General features: G+C 37.2%; 1 protein-coding gene and 1 long non-coding RNA gene across 3 annotated transcripts in view; one reads left to right on the forward strand and one right to left on the reverse strand.

Moving 5' to 3' along the window:
* Window positions 1–16144, reverse strand: part of PPM1L (protein phosphatase, Mg2+/Mn2+ dependent 1L) — a 287828-nt gene that overhangs the window by 192613 nt on the left and 79071 nt on the right. The gene's annotated exons all lie outside the window — the stretch shown is intronic.
* Window positions 14914–15330, forward strand: LOC125921193 (uncharacterized). Its single transcript, XR_007457332.1, has 2 exons — window positions 14914–15048; window positions 15175–15330. It is a non-coding gene; the product is annotated as an uncharacterized LOC125921193 (long non-coding RNA).

The following is a 16144-nucleotide window of genomic DNA, read 5'->3' on the forward strand; positions in this document are numbered from 1 at the left end:
GGTAGGCAAAACAATGATCCCCAAAGATGTCCACATCCTAATCCCTGACATGACAGAAATTATCTTACGTGGCAGATGGGACTTGGCAGATATGATGATGTTAAGAATCTTCAGATGAGAAGCTTATCCTGGATTATATAAGTGGGCCAAATGTCATCACAAAGATCCTTACAAGAAGGAAGCAGGACCATCACAGTCAGAGGAAACATGACATCGGAACCAGAAGTCACAGTGATGCCACTGCTGGAAGGGGGCTGTGAGCCAAGGAATGTGGCGGGTCTCTAACAGCAATAAGAGGCAAGGGGCAAATTTTCCCCAGAGCCTGTAAAAGAAACACAGGGGGCACCTGGGTGGCTCAGCTGGTTAAACATCTTGACTTCGGCTCAGGTCATGATCTCATGGTTCATGAGTTCAAGCCCTGCATCAGGCTCTGTGCTGGACAGCTCAGAGCCTGAAGCCTGCTTTGGATTCTGTGTCCTCCTCTCACAATCTGCCTCTCTCTCTCTCTCTCTGTCTCTCAAAAATAAACATTAAAAAAATATATTTTAAATAAAATAAAATAAAATAAAATAAAATAAAATAAAATAAAATATAAAAGGAACATGGCCTTGTTGGCACCTTGGCTAGCCCCATAAGACCCATTTTCAGAAGTCTGACCTCCGGACTGTAATAATAAACTCATGTGGTTTTAAGCCACTAAATAATGAGGTGCAGACATCAGTACACAGCTGATCCTCATTATATTCCTAACTCTATCATCATAGCTTCCATTGTAATCTCTGGGTGGATATCACAGGCAGGCTATATGGTGGAGAAGAAAGAACAGTGGCCTTGGAGTCAGCAAATAAAAATCTCTTTCTAGCTATGTTACTAACAATATACACTATGTGACTTTTCACTTTGATTCAACTTCTTATCTGAAAAAAATCAAAGCCAAATGACATTGCAAGACCCTGCTGTGGACTGAATTCCTCCTCCCAACCCCCAATTTATATGCCAAAGCCATAATCCACAAAGTGATAGTATCTGGAGGTAGAGTCTTGAGGAGATAATTAGGTCCTGTGGGTGGAGCCCTCATGAATGGGATTAGGGCCCTCAAAAGAGTCACAAGAAAGCTTGCTTCCTTTCCCTCTCTTTCCACCATGCGAAGATACAGCAAGAAGGCAGCTGTCAGCAAACCAGGAAGAAGGCCTCAGCCAGACACTGAACCTGCCAGCACCTTGATCTTGGACGTCACAGCCTTCAGAACTGTGAGAAATAAATGTTTACTGCTTAAGCCACCCAGTCCGTTGTATTTTGTATAGCAGCCTCATCTAAGATGGGACCCTTTAAAATATAAAGTTCAATGACTTATAACTTCCAAATCTATACAGGGACTCCACTTCCTAAGTGCTTGTCCCAAACCTGCAACTTCCTACACAATGATTCCACTTGGATGTCTTATCACCTCATCATGGGCTTGTTACCAACCTGCCTCCTTCTGTTAATAATACCATGATTGTCCTATCTCTCAGATATATATTTACTCTATCCTCAATCCTATCTTCCAATCTCTATGTTCTATCAGTTACCACATCCAGCTGCCTACTTCATGTAATTAGAGTGTATTACTTTTGAAGAAGAGAAATGTGGCAACAGGATGTTGGATATGGAACAGACTGGCACCCACCAGGTGAGTCAGGAGTTTTTACTGGTTGTGGGAATGAAGAGACAAGAACAAAGGTTAAGATATGATCTGAAGGAAGGCACCTGGAAGTGGTAGCTAACACTCACTTCTTTAAACAAGTTAAAACTTCTCAGGCTGGATTTCAAAATCTGAAACTGTCTTCATATCTAATCTTATATCCCAATGTTTCCCAATCTGTTGCTTCTGTCACAAATTCATCAATGAAACCCATTGAATTATAAACTAGGCTCATTCGTTCCCAAATGATTTCAACCATCAACAAGTTGTATATGGAAACTGCTTTCACAAAATTTATACCACATCATCCTCACAACAACGCAAACATGAAAGTAGATGAAAGTAGTTTACAGACTTAGTCAAGGTTACAGCTAAATAAGGGGTGGATCCAGGACCCTTACCTGGGGCTTCTGTATCCACAATACTTCATTACCACATACCAGTTACCATGTTACTGCATCCGTTCTACTTCGCCATCTCATGGACACTCACAAACACATAGTTTTTCAGGCACTGCACAGGTGCTTTCTTTTTTCTCTACCTTCATGTACTATCCTTAAAAAGTCATCATCACAAAATACACATATTAACCCAGCGGTGGGGTGGCTCAGAAAGGGACCATTTGTCCCTGTGATTCAGAAAGGGACATTTCTGAATCATGTCCCTGTGATTCATTTCTAGTATCGAGCAGAGTTGTGTGTTTTTTTTCTTTTTTTGCTGTTGTTATATTTTGTGGGCTCTAGTGAATACAATTGGATCAAAGGTGTGTAAAAGTTACAGAAGATGAAGCACGCTATAAAATAAAGATAAATGAGCTCAAAATGTAAAACAGCTACTCTTGCTCCTTCCACTGCTATTTCTGAGATGAAGAAGTTACTCCTCCAGAAAATATCCAGTTACTATTTGTCTAACCTTGTTCGATCAGAGTAATCTAACTTGCATGTGATACAAGAAGGTAGAGAATCAGAGAATATGGAAAATGGAACGGTGTGGAGGTTAACTAACCCAAATGAATTAGACTATACTTTGCCATTTTCATGAGACAGAAGAAAGGACAACTCAAACTGACTTAAGAAAGATAACAAATATTATTGGGCAAATCTCTGAAAAGGTAGTTAGTTGATCTGCTTTCCTCTGTATAGGCCCCATATCTAGCTCCCCATGTAGATCTTCCCTACAATTCCAGCTTTCCATCCTGCTTAACTTAGGAACCTTATGAAAAGTAACTTCTCAGTAGTTCCAGACAAAGGCCAGCAGTTGATTTCTGATTCATCCACCTGAGGTTGCCCACCAACCATAACCAACCACAGAGACCAGAGGAAGCAGCAATGAATGACCTGTGCTGGGTCACATGCACACCTCTGGATAAAAGGGACTGGACCGGGTTGGACCCATCTGAACAATGAAGACCAAATATGGAAAAGCAGCAACCCTTCCAAGAATAACAAGGAATGGAAGCTGAGCAGAAAAACAAGTATCTTCCATACCAACCCCTTATTACAGATGGAAAACCCAAATTATCTGAGCTCAAAGAGTTAAGACTCTATCTCAAGCTTTCAGTAATTCATTCAGAATTTAAACAGATAAATTAATACCACCTATACCAATAATCTTGGATTTTACTTACCTGTGCTTCCTTGTTTAACAAACACTCTTAAGCCTCGTATTTTCACTCAAAATATTATAAAATAGAGAAATTTCCCTTTAAGGGTAATATATTCTCTTTCATTATAAAAACAAATAAGAAGATAAGTCTCTACTGTGATTCATCACATTTAAAGCTGCTTTGAAAGCTATTTGTCCTAAAGTGTTCTTAAATGCTTTACTTACTGCATATATATGTGTATGTATGTATGTATGTATGTATGTATATATATACACACACACACATATGGTTCTATATTCTCTAAATAGTTCATATTATGTAATATGGATAATTTTCCTTTTGGGACAATAGGCTCTGCCATTTTTCATATCAACTGCAACACCTTAAATGTTTCACAAATGAGACACATTATTTTTCTCTCTGTTGACATTTAAAGGGAATGCCAGAATATTGGAGAGGGCTACCAAAACATCCAGGAAAGCAAGCAGTCATAAGAAAAAGTTTTCACACCTAAAATGGGGAAAACTAAAAGTAGAAAAGAGTAAGTAAGCAATATATACATGTGTGTATCTGAAAAAGAAATTGAGGGACAAAGACAAAAGACCCACAGAAGAAAATAATCAGTTGGGGAATATGGGTAAAGAGTTTAAGCCACAAGGAGGACTTTGTCTTACCACTATAATAGCATTTATTATTTTAGGCCATTATTATTTGTTTATATGCCTGCCTCTCCCACAGCCTGTAACTTCCTCAGCATAGGGATCCCGCCTTGCATTTCTGTATTCACAGAACTAGCATAGAATAGATACTCAATATGAAAGGATGAATCAATAAACAGTAGAATATAAATGAATGGAGTCCACAGGAAAAAAAAAAGAATATTATATATATGAAATTCAGAAAATGATACGGTCCCAAAAGACAAGAGATGATTGATTGGCTTTTGCATTATACTTTTAACACAACCATCTTAACCACACCACTTAGTCCCAGAGCTAACCTTGACGATCCAACCAGAAACACAACCAAAACAATTTTAGTTGTGTATCAAAACAGGAGTTCTGTTTTGTTTTTTAATTCTAAACTTCTAATTTTTATGAATAATGGTTAAAGTCCTAAGAACTGTAAGGGCTAAAAATGAAATATGTTGAATGTTATGGAAAGTACATCTAAGAGTTATGATAGTATAATTTGCAGGACCCACACTGTCAGAACTTTAAAGAATATAATTAGAAAAGAAGAGACCATGACCTTCTGGAAGCAAAATTTCCATATTTTGTCTGGAAACCAAAGACATTTTTTAAAGAGAAGTGTAACATAAATAATATTAACTTCTTTTTTTTAAGTGGTAAAAACTTTAAAAATTCAAAATTCAGGTTTTTTGTTTTGGCGAAGTAAAGGATAGGAAATTTAGAATCAAACCTCAAAACGCTTTTGGAAAGGAGTTTCAGAAATTTGTTTAAAATTATTAGAAAGGAAAATATTACTGATCAACACACACAAAAAATTTAAGCAGGTTCACTGCCATCTAGGATGAAATAAATGTGCAGAAGGAGATTAAATAAGAAGAAAAGGATCAAAGGAAGTAGAAAATCCAAATTTCTAAGCCTAGTATTCAAGGCCTTCCGTGATCAGGATTCAATGAATGGCTCTACTCTTATCTTTCACTGTTCCCTATTTACCCTCTGTGACACCCAGACAGGTATATTCTAAAAAGACCTCACCTTGTATGTTCCACCACTTTTACCACAGTATGGAAGGAGGAGGAAAATGCCATCCAGAGAAGAGTCTAAGGACAGTCCCCAGAGATACACCAAGTGGCTCTGGCTCCTTCAAAATGAGTTCCCTGAATTTCAGGTACACATCAGCAAACAGGAATAACTGTTTCCCAGACCCCAGTCTTTACTTTTAAACTAGCTGAACCACATAGTGGTCAAGATATCTATCTGGTTTACACACAAAAGACATTTCTAAGGTCTGAAAGAAAGATCTCTCTAAATAACTTGGCATTGCCTGCTTAGCATTCCAAGACCACCTAAAAATCCAGTAACCTTACTAATTGGGTGCACGCTAACTTGACACTGCTATCAGTAACTGATGTATGTGGATTCATAATTATAAACATCTATTTATGTAAGGTAAGTCCAGGTACAGGCAGAGAAAGTTTATTTAAAGTTTGACATTACATGTCTCTTTATTCTGAATACTATAAAAAGAAGAAACATTTTGTTATCATCTGTCAAAATGAATTAAATTGGAAACAAATCCAGTGCCAACTATCTTTAGTTTCACAAATACTTGATATCAAAATACTCTTGCTAATGCTCACAATGTATGCACCTTACAGGTTATTTCACTGACAAAATTTCAACCTCAAATAAATTATTTTCAATACCCATTCAGCATAACCCAAATGTATCTCTTATTGCTCAATACTTCCCAGCTGTATAAATGATGGTAAAAATGATTTTGAATATTTTAACGATTTTAATATTTTTCTACATTACAGTTGGCCAAGGTCAAACATAACTGATACTGGGATTATCTTCCCTTTCATATTTTCTATTATCTATTCCACTAGTGCAGTCTATAACATGAATAATTAAATCTAGGTTGATTATTGGGAAAGGCAAAAGTTCATATTTTCACCTCTATCTAGATCTACTCAGAATTTTAGAAAGATTATGATGATATATTCTTACTGCAGGCAGAATAGATAGAACATTCTAAATCTTATAGACAAAGAAGAAAGGACAAAGTGGGCTGGATGATGGCCTCCAAAAAGAGAGGTCCACACCCTAATACCTGGAATCTGTGAATACTACCTCGTATGACAAAATGTAATTGCATCAAAGATCTTGAGGAATTTAGTGGGTCCTAAATGTAGTTAGAAGGAGTTTTCAGACAAGAAGTTGATATGACCACAGAGGCAGAAATTGGGAGTTGATGCAGCCACAAGCCAAAAAAAAGCCAGGAGCCACAGAAGCTGGAAGAGTCAAGGAACAGATGTTTTCCTAGAGCCTTGATAAGGAGCACAGCCTTGCCATCACCTTGATTTCAGACATCCAGGCTCCAGAACTGTGAGAGAATAAATTTCTACTGTTTAAAGCCACCAACTTTATAGTGATTTGTAACAGCAGCAACAACAAATTTATACAGTATCATAAAGAATATCTGTTTTCAGTTAATTGGGGAAAAGACGCTGCTTTGGGTGAACTCCAAAGAAAAGAAAACACAGGTATCATTGTATTATAAACAGAAATTCTATAATAAACCTTTAGAGATGACTGTGCACGGAATACAGTTGGGAAACTACAACATTAAAAGCATAGTTGTTGACTGACAGTGAAAAGTTGGGAACCTTCCCACCAGTTTGTTTAAAGAGGATGAATTGGTTTTTGCAGCATAAGGGTCTGACTTTTTACACTGGGGTCACATCCTTCTTTGGATGATCAAGATAAAATTACCAACCCAGTGTATCCTAAATCAATAGATTATCCAACTATAACAATTTTATCTGCAGGGGGGGAACAAAGACAAGAATGGGAGAAGATCTTTCTTGGTATCCTTTTTCACAAAACTTTGTCAGGAATTAACACACTCCATTAAAAGAGAGTTTTACTTTTAAAGAATAAATATTTTCCTTAATTGCTCTGGAGGGAAGAGACTACATAAATATGTGATTTTTTTGTAAGACATAACACTACACAAGAAATCTCAGATGCCCCAGTTGCCCTGATTGTCCTGGATGCTCAGCTGCCCCAGCTTCCCTAGCTTCTGATGTTGACATAAATTCTACTACTCAAAATGGTTTCTTATCAACAATTTCCTTCTGACGAAGGATAATAGAGAACATCTTCCTTTATGAAACACTTGTCATGAACATTAAACTCACAGAGTTTAATACATCCTAACTAATCTTCATTTGCTCTGAAGATTAAAGCTGAATTTCACTTGACGGTTCACAAAATGATTATCTATAAAACAGAGAGGACCTTTTCTTCATCAGAGAGTTCTAATTATCTATCCCACAGGGGGGAAATCGACACGACATCAAAAACAACAATGAACTCATTTTCTACCAAGAGCAAAACGAGGACTGACCCTTGAAAGAGTGGAAGATCTTGGCTCACAGGAGACAGGCTCCGGCCGGGGCCACTCTAAGGAAGAAGGGCAGTGTGTGTCTAGGTACCTTATCACAGTCCTCTTTTCCTTTGCATTTCCTGGCTTGCCTCTCCCCATTCCCTGAATATCTGATCTCTCCCCCTAGCTAACCAATGTTCCTACAAGGCACTTTACCCAAGACATCCCCTTATAAAAAGTCTTGTTCTCAAAAATTTATCTCTTTTCTTCCCCCATCAAAGTTTCATGTTAGATGTTCCAACAAATCCTTTCAATATTTTGATAAGCTCTTCTTCTCAAAGATGAAGTGTTTACTTCTCCCAGGAAGATCTAACTTCCTAAAAGGAATAATTTATCTCAACTTAGAAAACATTGTGCTGAACCAAATTACCCTTGCTAAGCAGCCATGGAACCTACTAGCAGAGGTAAATTACTTCTAAGAAAAAACAGGCATTTGAATTGCTCTTTTTCACATAGGTTGGTCTCAAGTTTGGATATAGTCCTCAGTTTTCCAAAGGAAAAAAATAAAGTCACTGCTTTAATGCTTTTTTTAAACCTTAGATGATAGACAATCAAAAATACACCTACTTTGGGGTGCATGGCTGGTTCAGTGGGTTAAGTGTCTGACTTTGGCTCAGGTCCTGATCTCGTGGTTCATGGGTTCATGCCCCGTGTCAGGCTCTGTGCTGACAGCTCAGAGCCTGGAGCCTGCTTCGAATTCTGTATCTCCCTCTCTCTCTGCCCTTCTCCCCTCTCAAAAATAATACATAAACATTAAAAAAAATTTTTAATAAACAATACACCTGCTTAAGTAAATACAGATTAACAAGAGGCAGGTATTGTCTTTAATTTGTAACCATCTCTGATGGCAGAGGCTCTCCCTGTGGTTTTCTAAACAAGACCCATCACACCACTCCCATATTTAAAATAAATCCTGCCTACAAGATAAGTGAAATTTAACATCTGTCAGCTCTTACAGCTGTAAAATACTTCAAATCCTTTGTGACAGAAGGAAGAGAATAATAATAAATGTGTAGATTGACAATCTTTACAAGGATGGCTTTAGAAAGGGTTGGGCACTGGGAATGGAAGGGACATAGAAACCCTTGCAGGAATGACTATAGAAAGTAATTAGTCTCTGACAAGTGTAGGGAAGGACAGAGAGAGAATAAAGACAACTATGACAAAAAAGCAGACTTCCTTAAAGTGAAGTAAGCTCCCTCCTCCCATGAAATCAGCAGTGTAACCATGACATGGAGTGAGCTAAGCAGCCCAGAAAATTTTAAAACTGCCCTTGATTCCAGCCCAAGCTCTGTGGCAAGCAGGAGAACACAGGTCTCCTGGAAATAGCAGAAGCCTGTGTCTGCCACTCAAATATGGGGTATGCTGGATGTGAGAGAAGGTCTAAAGAACATTCCTTAATGGGCATGCCATGTGGCTCTGTTAAAGACCCAAGTCTTTCTAGGTCTAGGGCAGTCCAGAGAATTCTAAAGCAGTCCATACCAGCAGAGAAATCAAGAAATAGTACATGTGTAGGTCAGGAGGAAAAAGACAGATTTCTGGTCCAGAAATGTCAGGACCAGAAAACAACACAAATATTTAATGTTTGATATATGCCCATATGCTAGTCTGATGTTCAAAATGCAATCACTGGGCTGGACAATGTCAATCTCTCTACCCTCCCACATGAACTCTCCACTCTGCAGCATTACCGGAGGGAGAAGGCAATAGCTTTGGAATATCAAAATTAATTTGCAAAATATCTGGGAATAAAACTGAGAGGTCTTCTTGGTTAATTTGAAAGGGATATGTGAGGAAGAAGGATTGTAGAGAACTGCTAGGTTGCTAGCTTCAGTAATTCAGTAGATGGTGGTTTCAGCAAATGAGAGACAGAAAATGAGAACACAGGAGAAGAATTAATTCAGCAGGAAAGAAGGGAAATTTCATTTTAGACATGTAGAGTTTGTGAGGCTTTGAACTATCCTGGCAGCAATGCCAAGGAGGCACAGAGATGAGAAGGATGCTCACTCAAAAGGACTGAATTAAGGACCCCAATCTGGGGATTATGGTCAGAAAACAGAAACAGGGAGAGTGGCTGAGATGCTCCAGTGCGGTGTAGCGAAGGATGGGAGCCAAAGACACAACCTGGGGACACCAACTTAAGATGCAGTCAGAGGAAGAGGAGCCTGTAAAAGTGTGATGGTTGACATGAGAAAATGTGAGAGAGGGCACTGTTCCAGAAATAAGAGCGTAAAGAGCTTCAAAAGTAGAGATGTATAACAGTGTCACATCAGCAGAGAGCTCCAAAAAGATAGCATTGGGGTTAAAAAAGTACATTGGATTTGGACCTAGGTCATTGTTGACTTGCCAAGAGCAAGTCACTGAAATGCATTGAAGAGGGAATAACAAGTACCAAAAGCTCAATTTATCCTGATATTAAAAAAAACTACAATGCTTCAAAAAACAAAATTATCTGCACTACTATCGTCCACAAATTTGTGTCATCCAAAGTTCATTCATTAATTCAAGAAAACATTTATTAAATATCCACTATGTGTTACGATCCATATGATGTACCAGAATATAAAGATGAATAAAAGATGAGCCCTGCCTTTGAGGCATCTACAGTTACAAAGAGACGTACATCCATTACCACCTCTCTCTACCTAACCAGACCTCCTGTGATTCTATAATAATACACCATGGCAATTACAGCAACAGAGACGGGAAGAATGTACCTGGGCAGCATAATAATAGGGAACACATGGACAGAAATTATGTGAGCCAGGAATGGAGGAAGGGGTGGGGAATCTGATAGTACAGGGCAGATCGGGTTGATAGTAGGGACATTCCAGGAAAAGAATATGAAAAGGGTTAGATACTGAACCAGATCTGTGAGACATTTAGTACAATGTGAAGCGACTTCATACCAATCTAAGGGCTGAGGGGTAGGGCTCTGGAGTTTGTTGGGTTGTTTGGTTCTGTATTTGTTTGTTTGGGTATGCCAGAACTCCACAGTTAGTTTTTAGGCAGAATTGCTAGTGGCAAAAGAGAACATGTGTTAAGAAGGGTTCCTGGTATCATATCTCTTATCAACTGAGATCAAGCACAACATTTATTTGATGTCTAATGTAATTCATACAAATTTTGCATTCTACCCATTAGGTATTTTTTATATTAATCAATATCTTCAAGTTAATATAAAATATTGGTGCTTCTCTAAAATGTTTAGGTAGAACTGATGGTACAAAAAGATGTGCAAAGTTACCCACACACACAAACCCCTACCCACCCAGCAAGGTTATATTCATAACTTTGAATGAGTCTCATCCATTAACTTGAAAGATGACCTCTGGCTGTAGAAACCAAGAGGGCGTTTTAAAGAGGGAAGCAGAGTGATATCTGTTTTTAGGAATACAAGTTTGGATCCATGATAGAAGATGAAGCACTATCACACTGAAAGTTTTAGATTTACATGCTTTGCTTAAAAGTATATTACATTACCTTCAGTTAAAACTTTTGGTATATTTATTCCTCCCTTCCAACTAGTGTTTTTGAAATCTTAAATCATACTGTTATAATAAGTATCCCATTATAAACCACCTCTAATCTGTTTTTCACATGTAAAATTAGCAAAAATAAATCAAAAGGGATTGACAAATAATCAACACAACATTCTAGGATTAGTGGTGATCATTGCACAACTTTGTGAAATACTAAAAAACACTATTTGTACACTTTAAAAAGGTAAATTTTATATGTGAATTATAAAATTGCATGCCAATAAAAAATCTTTTAAAAAGAATAGTGAAAGCACTATACACATTGTCAAAATATACTTTATAACTAACCACTGATTTCGCTGATAACCCACCTCTAGTATATATAATTCTCAGTTATTCAGCTATTCTAAATAAAAGAAGATTGTTGTACTTTTAAAGCCTTATCTTATGTGCCAAAATCTTTTTTGAAATATGTCTTTCAAATTGAGCAACGTAATGATACAAATTTTTAAAGGAACACAATGAAGTATACAGTATCTAATGCATGACTGCAAAACTTAAGAGAAGATGGTTAATTTAATGGGGCGCCTGGGTGGCTCAGTAGGTTAATTAAGCATCTGACCTCAGCTCAGGTCATGATCTCATGGTCTGTGAGTTCGAGCCCCGTATTGGGCTCTGTGATGACCGCTCAGAACCTGGAGCCTGCTTCAAATTCTATGTCTCCCTCTCTCTCTGCCTCTCCCCTGCTAATGTTCTCTCTCTCTCTCTTTCTCTCTCTCTCTCTCTCTCTCTCTCTCTCTCTCCTTTCTCTCTCTCAAAAATACATAAACATTAAAAAAAATTTTTTTTAAAGATGAGTAATTTCAAACAAACATAAAGTGTCTGCAGAGATTTCCTAAGACAGAAAGGCCAAACTTTCATGAAACAGAAATTTGTCTTAAAGCAAAATAACTGCAAAGAAAGAGGCAACAAAACCACATGGAAAATTTATTTTCTATTAATGAGGTGTAACTGTACCATATGTGCACCAACTGTTCACAAACAACCTAATAAAAAGCCATGGATGAACAAAGTTCCAGGCAAAAAGACTTGAAATGTGAAAAGCCAATTCTTTTCTTTTTTTTTATTCTAGTTCATTATTTTAGCTTGAGGTCCTTAGAACTGTTAAAATAATACATATGTTTTCATCTTCAAGGAGAAACTTCCTTTCCATTTTCTTTATTGGGAGGTAAACTTACCAAATGTTATTCCATTTGTAAGTCTTTTAAGTGACATTATCAAGTACCTTTATGACAAGAAATTGGTATTTCTGATTTTAATCCTTATATTTTTATTTTGGCAAGAAGTATTATCTTCCTTTTGCAGGTAGAAAACTGAGGTGGTACAGCCACTTATTAGATTCTTGATATCCCCACTTCATCTCAGATATACTTCTTTCTCAGAAGAAAAACCAGCTTGAAGTCTGACTGCATATGGGACAGTTAGATTTTAACCAAAAATTGTATTTGAGTTCAACAAATAGTACTGGCACAACTGGACATAACTTTTACAAAAATAACTGAAATGGATCACAGATCTACATGTAAAATATAAAGTTATAAAACTTTAAAGCATAAGATATATGATGAATAAGTTCTGGGATGTAATGTATAGTATGGTGACTATATTTAACAATACTGTATAATGTGAAATTTGCTAAGAGAGTAGATCTTAAACGTTATCACTCCAAAAATAAAGGTAATTATGTGAGCTGACAGAGGTGTTAACCCAACCTTACCATGGTAATCATTTCACAATACATTTGTGTATCAAATCTTTGTCCTTGTACACCTTAAACTTACACAATGTTGTATGTCAATTATATTTCAATAAAGCGGAAAAAATTTAAAGCATAAGAAATATTTACACCATACATAAAAATTAATTCCAAATGGACCACCAGCCTAAATTATAAGAGTTAAGACTATAAAACTCTTAAAACATTGGGGTAATTTTGTGACTCTGGGTCAGGCAGTGGATTCCTAGATACAACACCAAAAGCACACAAATGAACAAAAAAAAAAAAAGATAAATTGGATTTCAGTGGAATTAAAAACCTTTGTGCTACAAATGACACCATCAAGAAAGTGAAAAGACAACCCAAAGAATGTCAGAAAATATTGGTAAATCATCTATCTGATAAGAGATTTATCTCCAGAGGATATAAAGAACTCTTACAACTCAACAATAAAAAAATAATTAACTCAATTTTGAAATGGGCAAAGGATCCAAATAGATATTACTCTGAAAAAAAATATATATGTATAAAATGTGCACATGTGTATATATATGTGTCTGTGTGCATGTGTATATGTGTGTGTGGGTGTATATATATATTTTCCCATTAGAGAAATGCTAATTAAAATCACAAGGAAATATCACTACATACTTATCAGATAAGCTAAAGTAAAAACAAAAAAACAGTGATAATACTAATTCTGGCGAGGATTCAAGAATGCAGAGAAACTGGATCGCTCATACTTTGCTTATAGAAATGTAAAATTCTACAGCCATTCTAGGAAGGAGTATGGCTGCTTATAAAACTAAATGTGTCTCTTATAAGACCTAGCAATTGCACTCTTGAGCATTTATCTTGCATACAAGAAAACTGACATCCACACAAACAAAAAGCTGTACACAAATGTTTATAACAGCTTTAAAAGTATTAGCCAAAATCTGACAACAATCCAAATGTCCTTGCAGTGGGTGAATGGTTAATCAAACCATAGTACATCCATACCAAAGAATAGTTCTCAACATTAAAAAGGAATGAACTGTTGATACATACAACTTGGATGGATCTCAAAGGAATCAGGTGGAGTGAAAAAAAAAAGCCAATTTCAAAAGCTCACATATGCAATTACCTCAGTTAATAAAAAAAAAAAAATCCTGCACATCAGATTTATGTATTTTCATAAACATCTCTGTGAAATAGGACAGGTACCTAGAGCCTAGGGGATTAGCTGTTCTTTGTCCTCCTGTGGTAAATGACTAAGACTTAGTCTAGGCGCAGAATGTTTGCCCCCAAAAAAGAAACATACTGCCTGATTCCATTTATATAGTATTCCTGAAATGGCCGAAGATGGAGAACAGATTAGTGATTGTCAGGAGTTAGGGAAGGAGAGTAGTGGTTAGGGCTAAAAGGGTAACACAAAGGAGTCTTGTGTTGATAAAGCTGTGCTGTATCTTGACTGTGATGTGATCACATGAATCTATACATGTGATAAAACTGCACAGGACCACACACACATACATATACACACTCACACGGGTACATGTGAAACCAGTGAAATCTAAATAAGCACTGTGAATAGTGGTTGTATTGTTGTACTACAGTCATGCAAGATGCTACTCCCGGGGAAAAATGAGTGAAGGGTGTGTAGGATATCTCTATTATTTCTTACAAACGCATGTGAATCTATAATTATCTCAAAATTTAAAAAAATAATAATAATAATCCAGTTTAAAGACCCAAATAGATAGATGATGAAAAACAGACAAAAATTTTTACAATGGCAGATCTGAGTACACAAAAGGATATTTTCAGATACATGACAATTGTTTTTATATGTTTGTTATGTGATTATGGCATACATTTTACTGAGCCTGACCCTCAGAATTCTAGCAGTGATGACCAGTATAGGTATCTGTGACTGCAAAGCAGAAACTGACACAAAGTGTATGTCAATGGAGGCTGTGAGGTGAGACTCTGTTGAGATCAAATCCCAAATTCTAAGACCTCATAACTACAAAAAAGAATAATGGTAATGCTGGACTAAATAATTACAAACAAAATCTTAACCTTTTTAATTAGAAAGTCAAAGTGCTTTATAGTACATTAAAAACTGAGGATAAAATATTCTATCTTAAGAGTACTGGTCAAATGGTAACACATTTATGGAATATTTAAAATGTTTACATACCATCATAATTGGTTTTGTTTCCATGGGGACACTGGAAACACTCAGGTCATAAAAGCACACTGAATACCTTGGCAGAAACTGTTGGTTAGCCATCAAAATTTCATCTTCCCCTCTTCCATGTAAAGACCAGCCAGGGAAGAGACTACATTTCCCAGCCTCCACTCCAGCCAGGTATGGTGCTGTGACTAAGTTTTGGCCAATGGAATGAAAGTATAAGTATCACATGATAGTGTCCTAGCATGTTCCTTGAAAGACTCCTTTGATCACTAAGGATTTTTTCTTTTTTCTTTCTCCTAGCTCAAGATCCTAGGCTCTGAACACATCCACATCTTCTAGGATGGTAGAAAAGGAAATAAAATACAGGGGAAAAAATGGTGGAGCTGAAAAAGAAGTCAAACCCACCCAAATCCCACCACCAACAATAATAATAGCTACTGTTTTACTGAGTGCCTAGTATTGCTCTAAGTTATCTATTTTTGTCTTCATAACAACCCTGTAAGTATTATTCTCCATTTCAAAGATGAAGCAGCTAAGGCTCAGAGAGGATAAAGGCCTGGAATCTGAGGTGACACAACCATCAATCTCCCTTTATGCCCACAGACTCTCTCCACATCCTCTACTCTGTATCTCAGCAGGTCTCAGAAGGTCTTTAAGCTGAGATACCCTTAAAAGTCTATGTGTGTTTTTATCCATTTTCTGTCACTGTGAGTTTCCAAATAAATTCCACTTATATAGAGAGAAAAGAACCTGCTTTGAATTCTACCCAAGGAACTTAGAAAATGATGTGTAATCATAGTCATACACTCAGGTCACCCAGTTTGAATGGCAGAGGGGGGGCGCTGACACCAGGTTTCTCTGGCTCCAAAACATGTATACTATGACTGTTCCCCTGTATCACAATTGCTACCAATGTGGTCACTGTCATTTAGAACTTAATTTTAGGGGACACCTGGGTAGCCCATTTGGTTAAGTGTCTGACTCTTGATTTCAGTTCAGGTCATCATTTCATGATATGTGAAATGGATTCCTGCATTGCGCTCTGCTCTGACAGCTCGAAGCCCACTTAGGATTCTCTCTCCTCTTCTCTCTGCCCCTCCGCCTTGCGAGTGTGCTCTCTCTCTCTCTCTCTCTCTCTCTCTCTCTCTCTCAAAATAAAAATAAGCAGGGGCACCTGGGTGGCTCAGTTGGTTGAGCGGCCGACTTTGGCCCAGGTCATGATCTCACAGCTCGTGGGTTTGAACCCTGCATCGGGCTCTGTGCTGACGGG

Source organism: Panthera uncia, chromosome C2 (genome assembly GCF_023721935.1).
Source record: "Panthera uncia isolate 11264 chromosome C2, Puncia_PCG_1.0, whole genome shotgun sequence".
Lineage (NCBI taxonomy): Eukaryota > Metazoa > Chordata > Mammalia > Carnivora > Felidae > Panthera > Panthera uncia.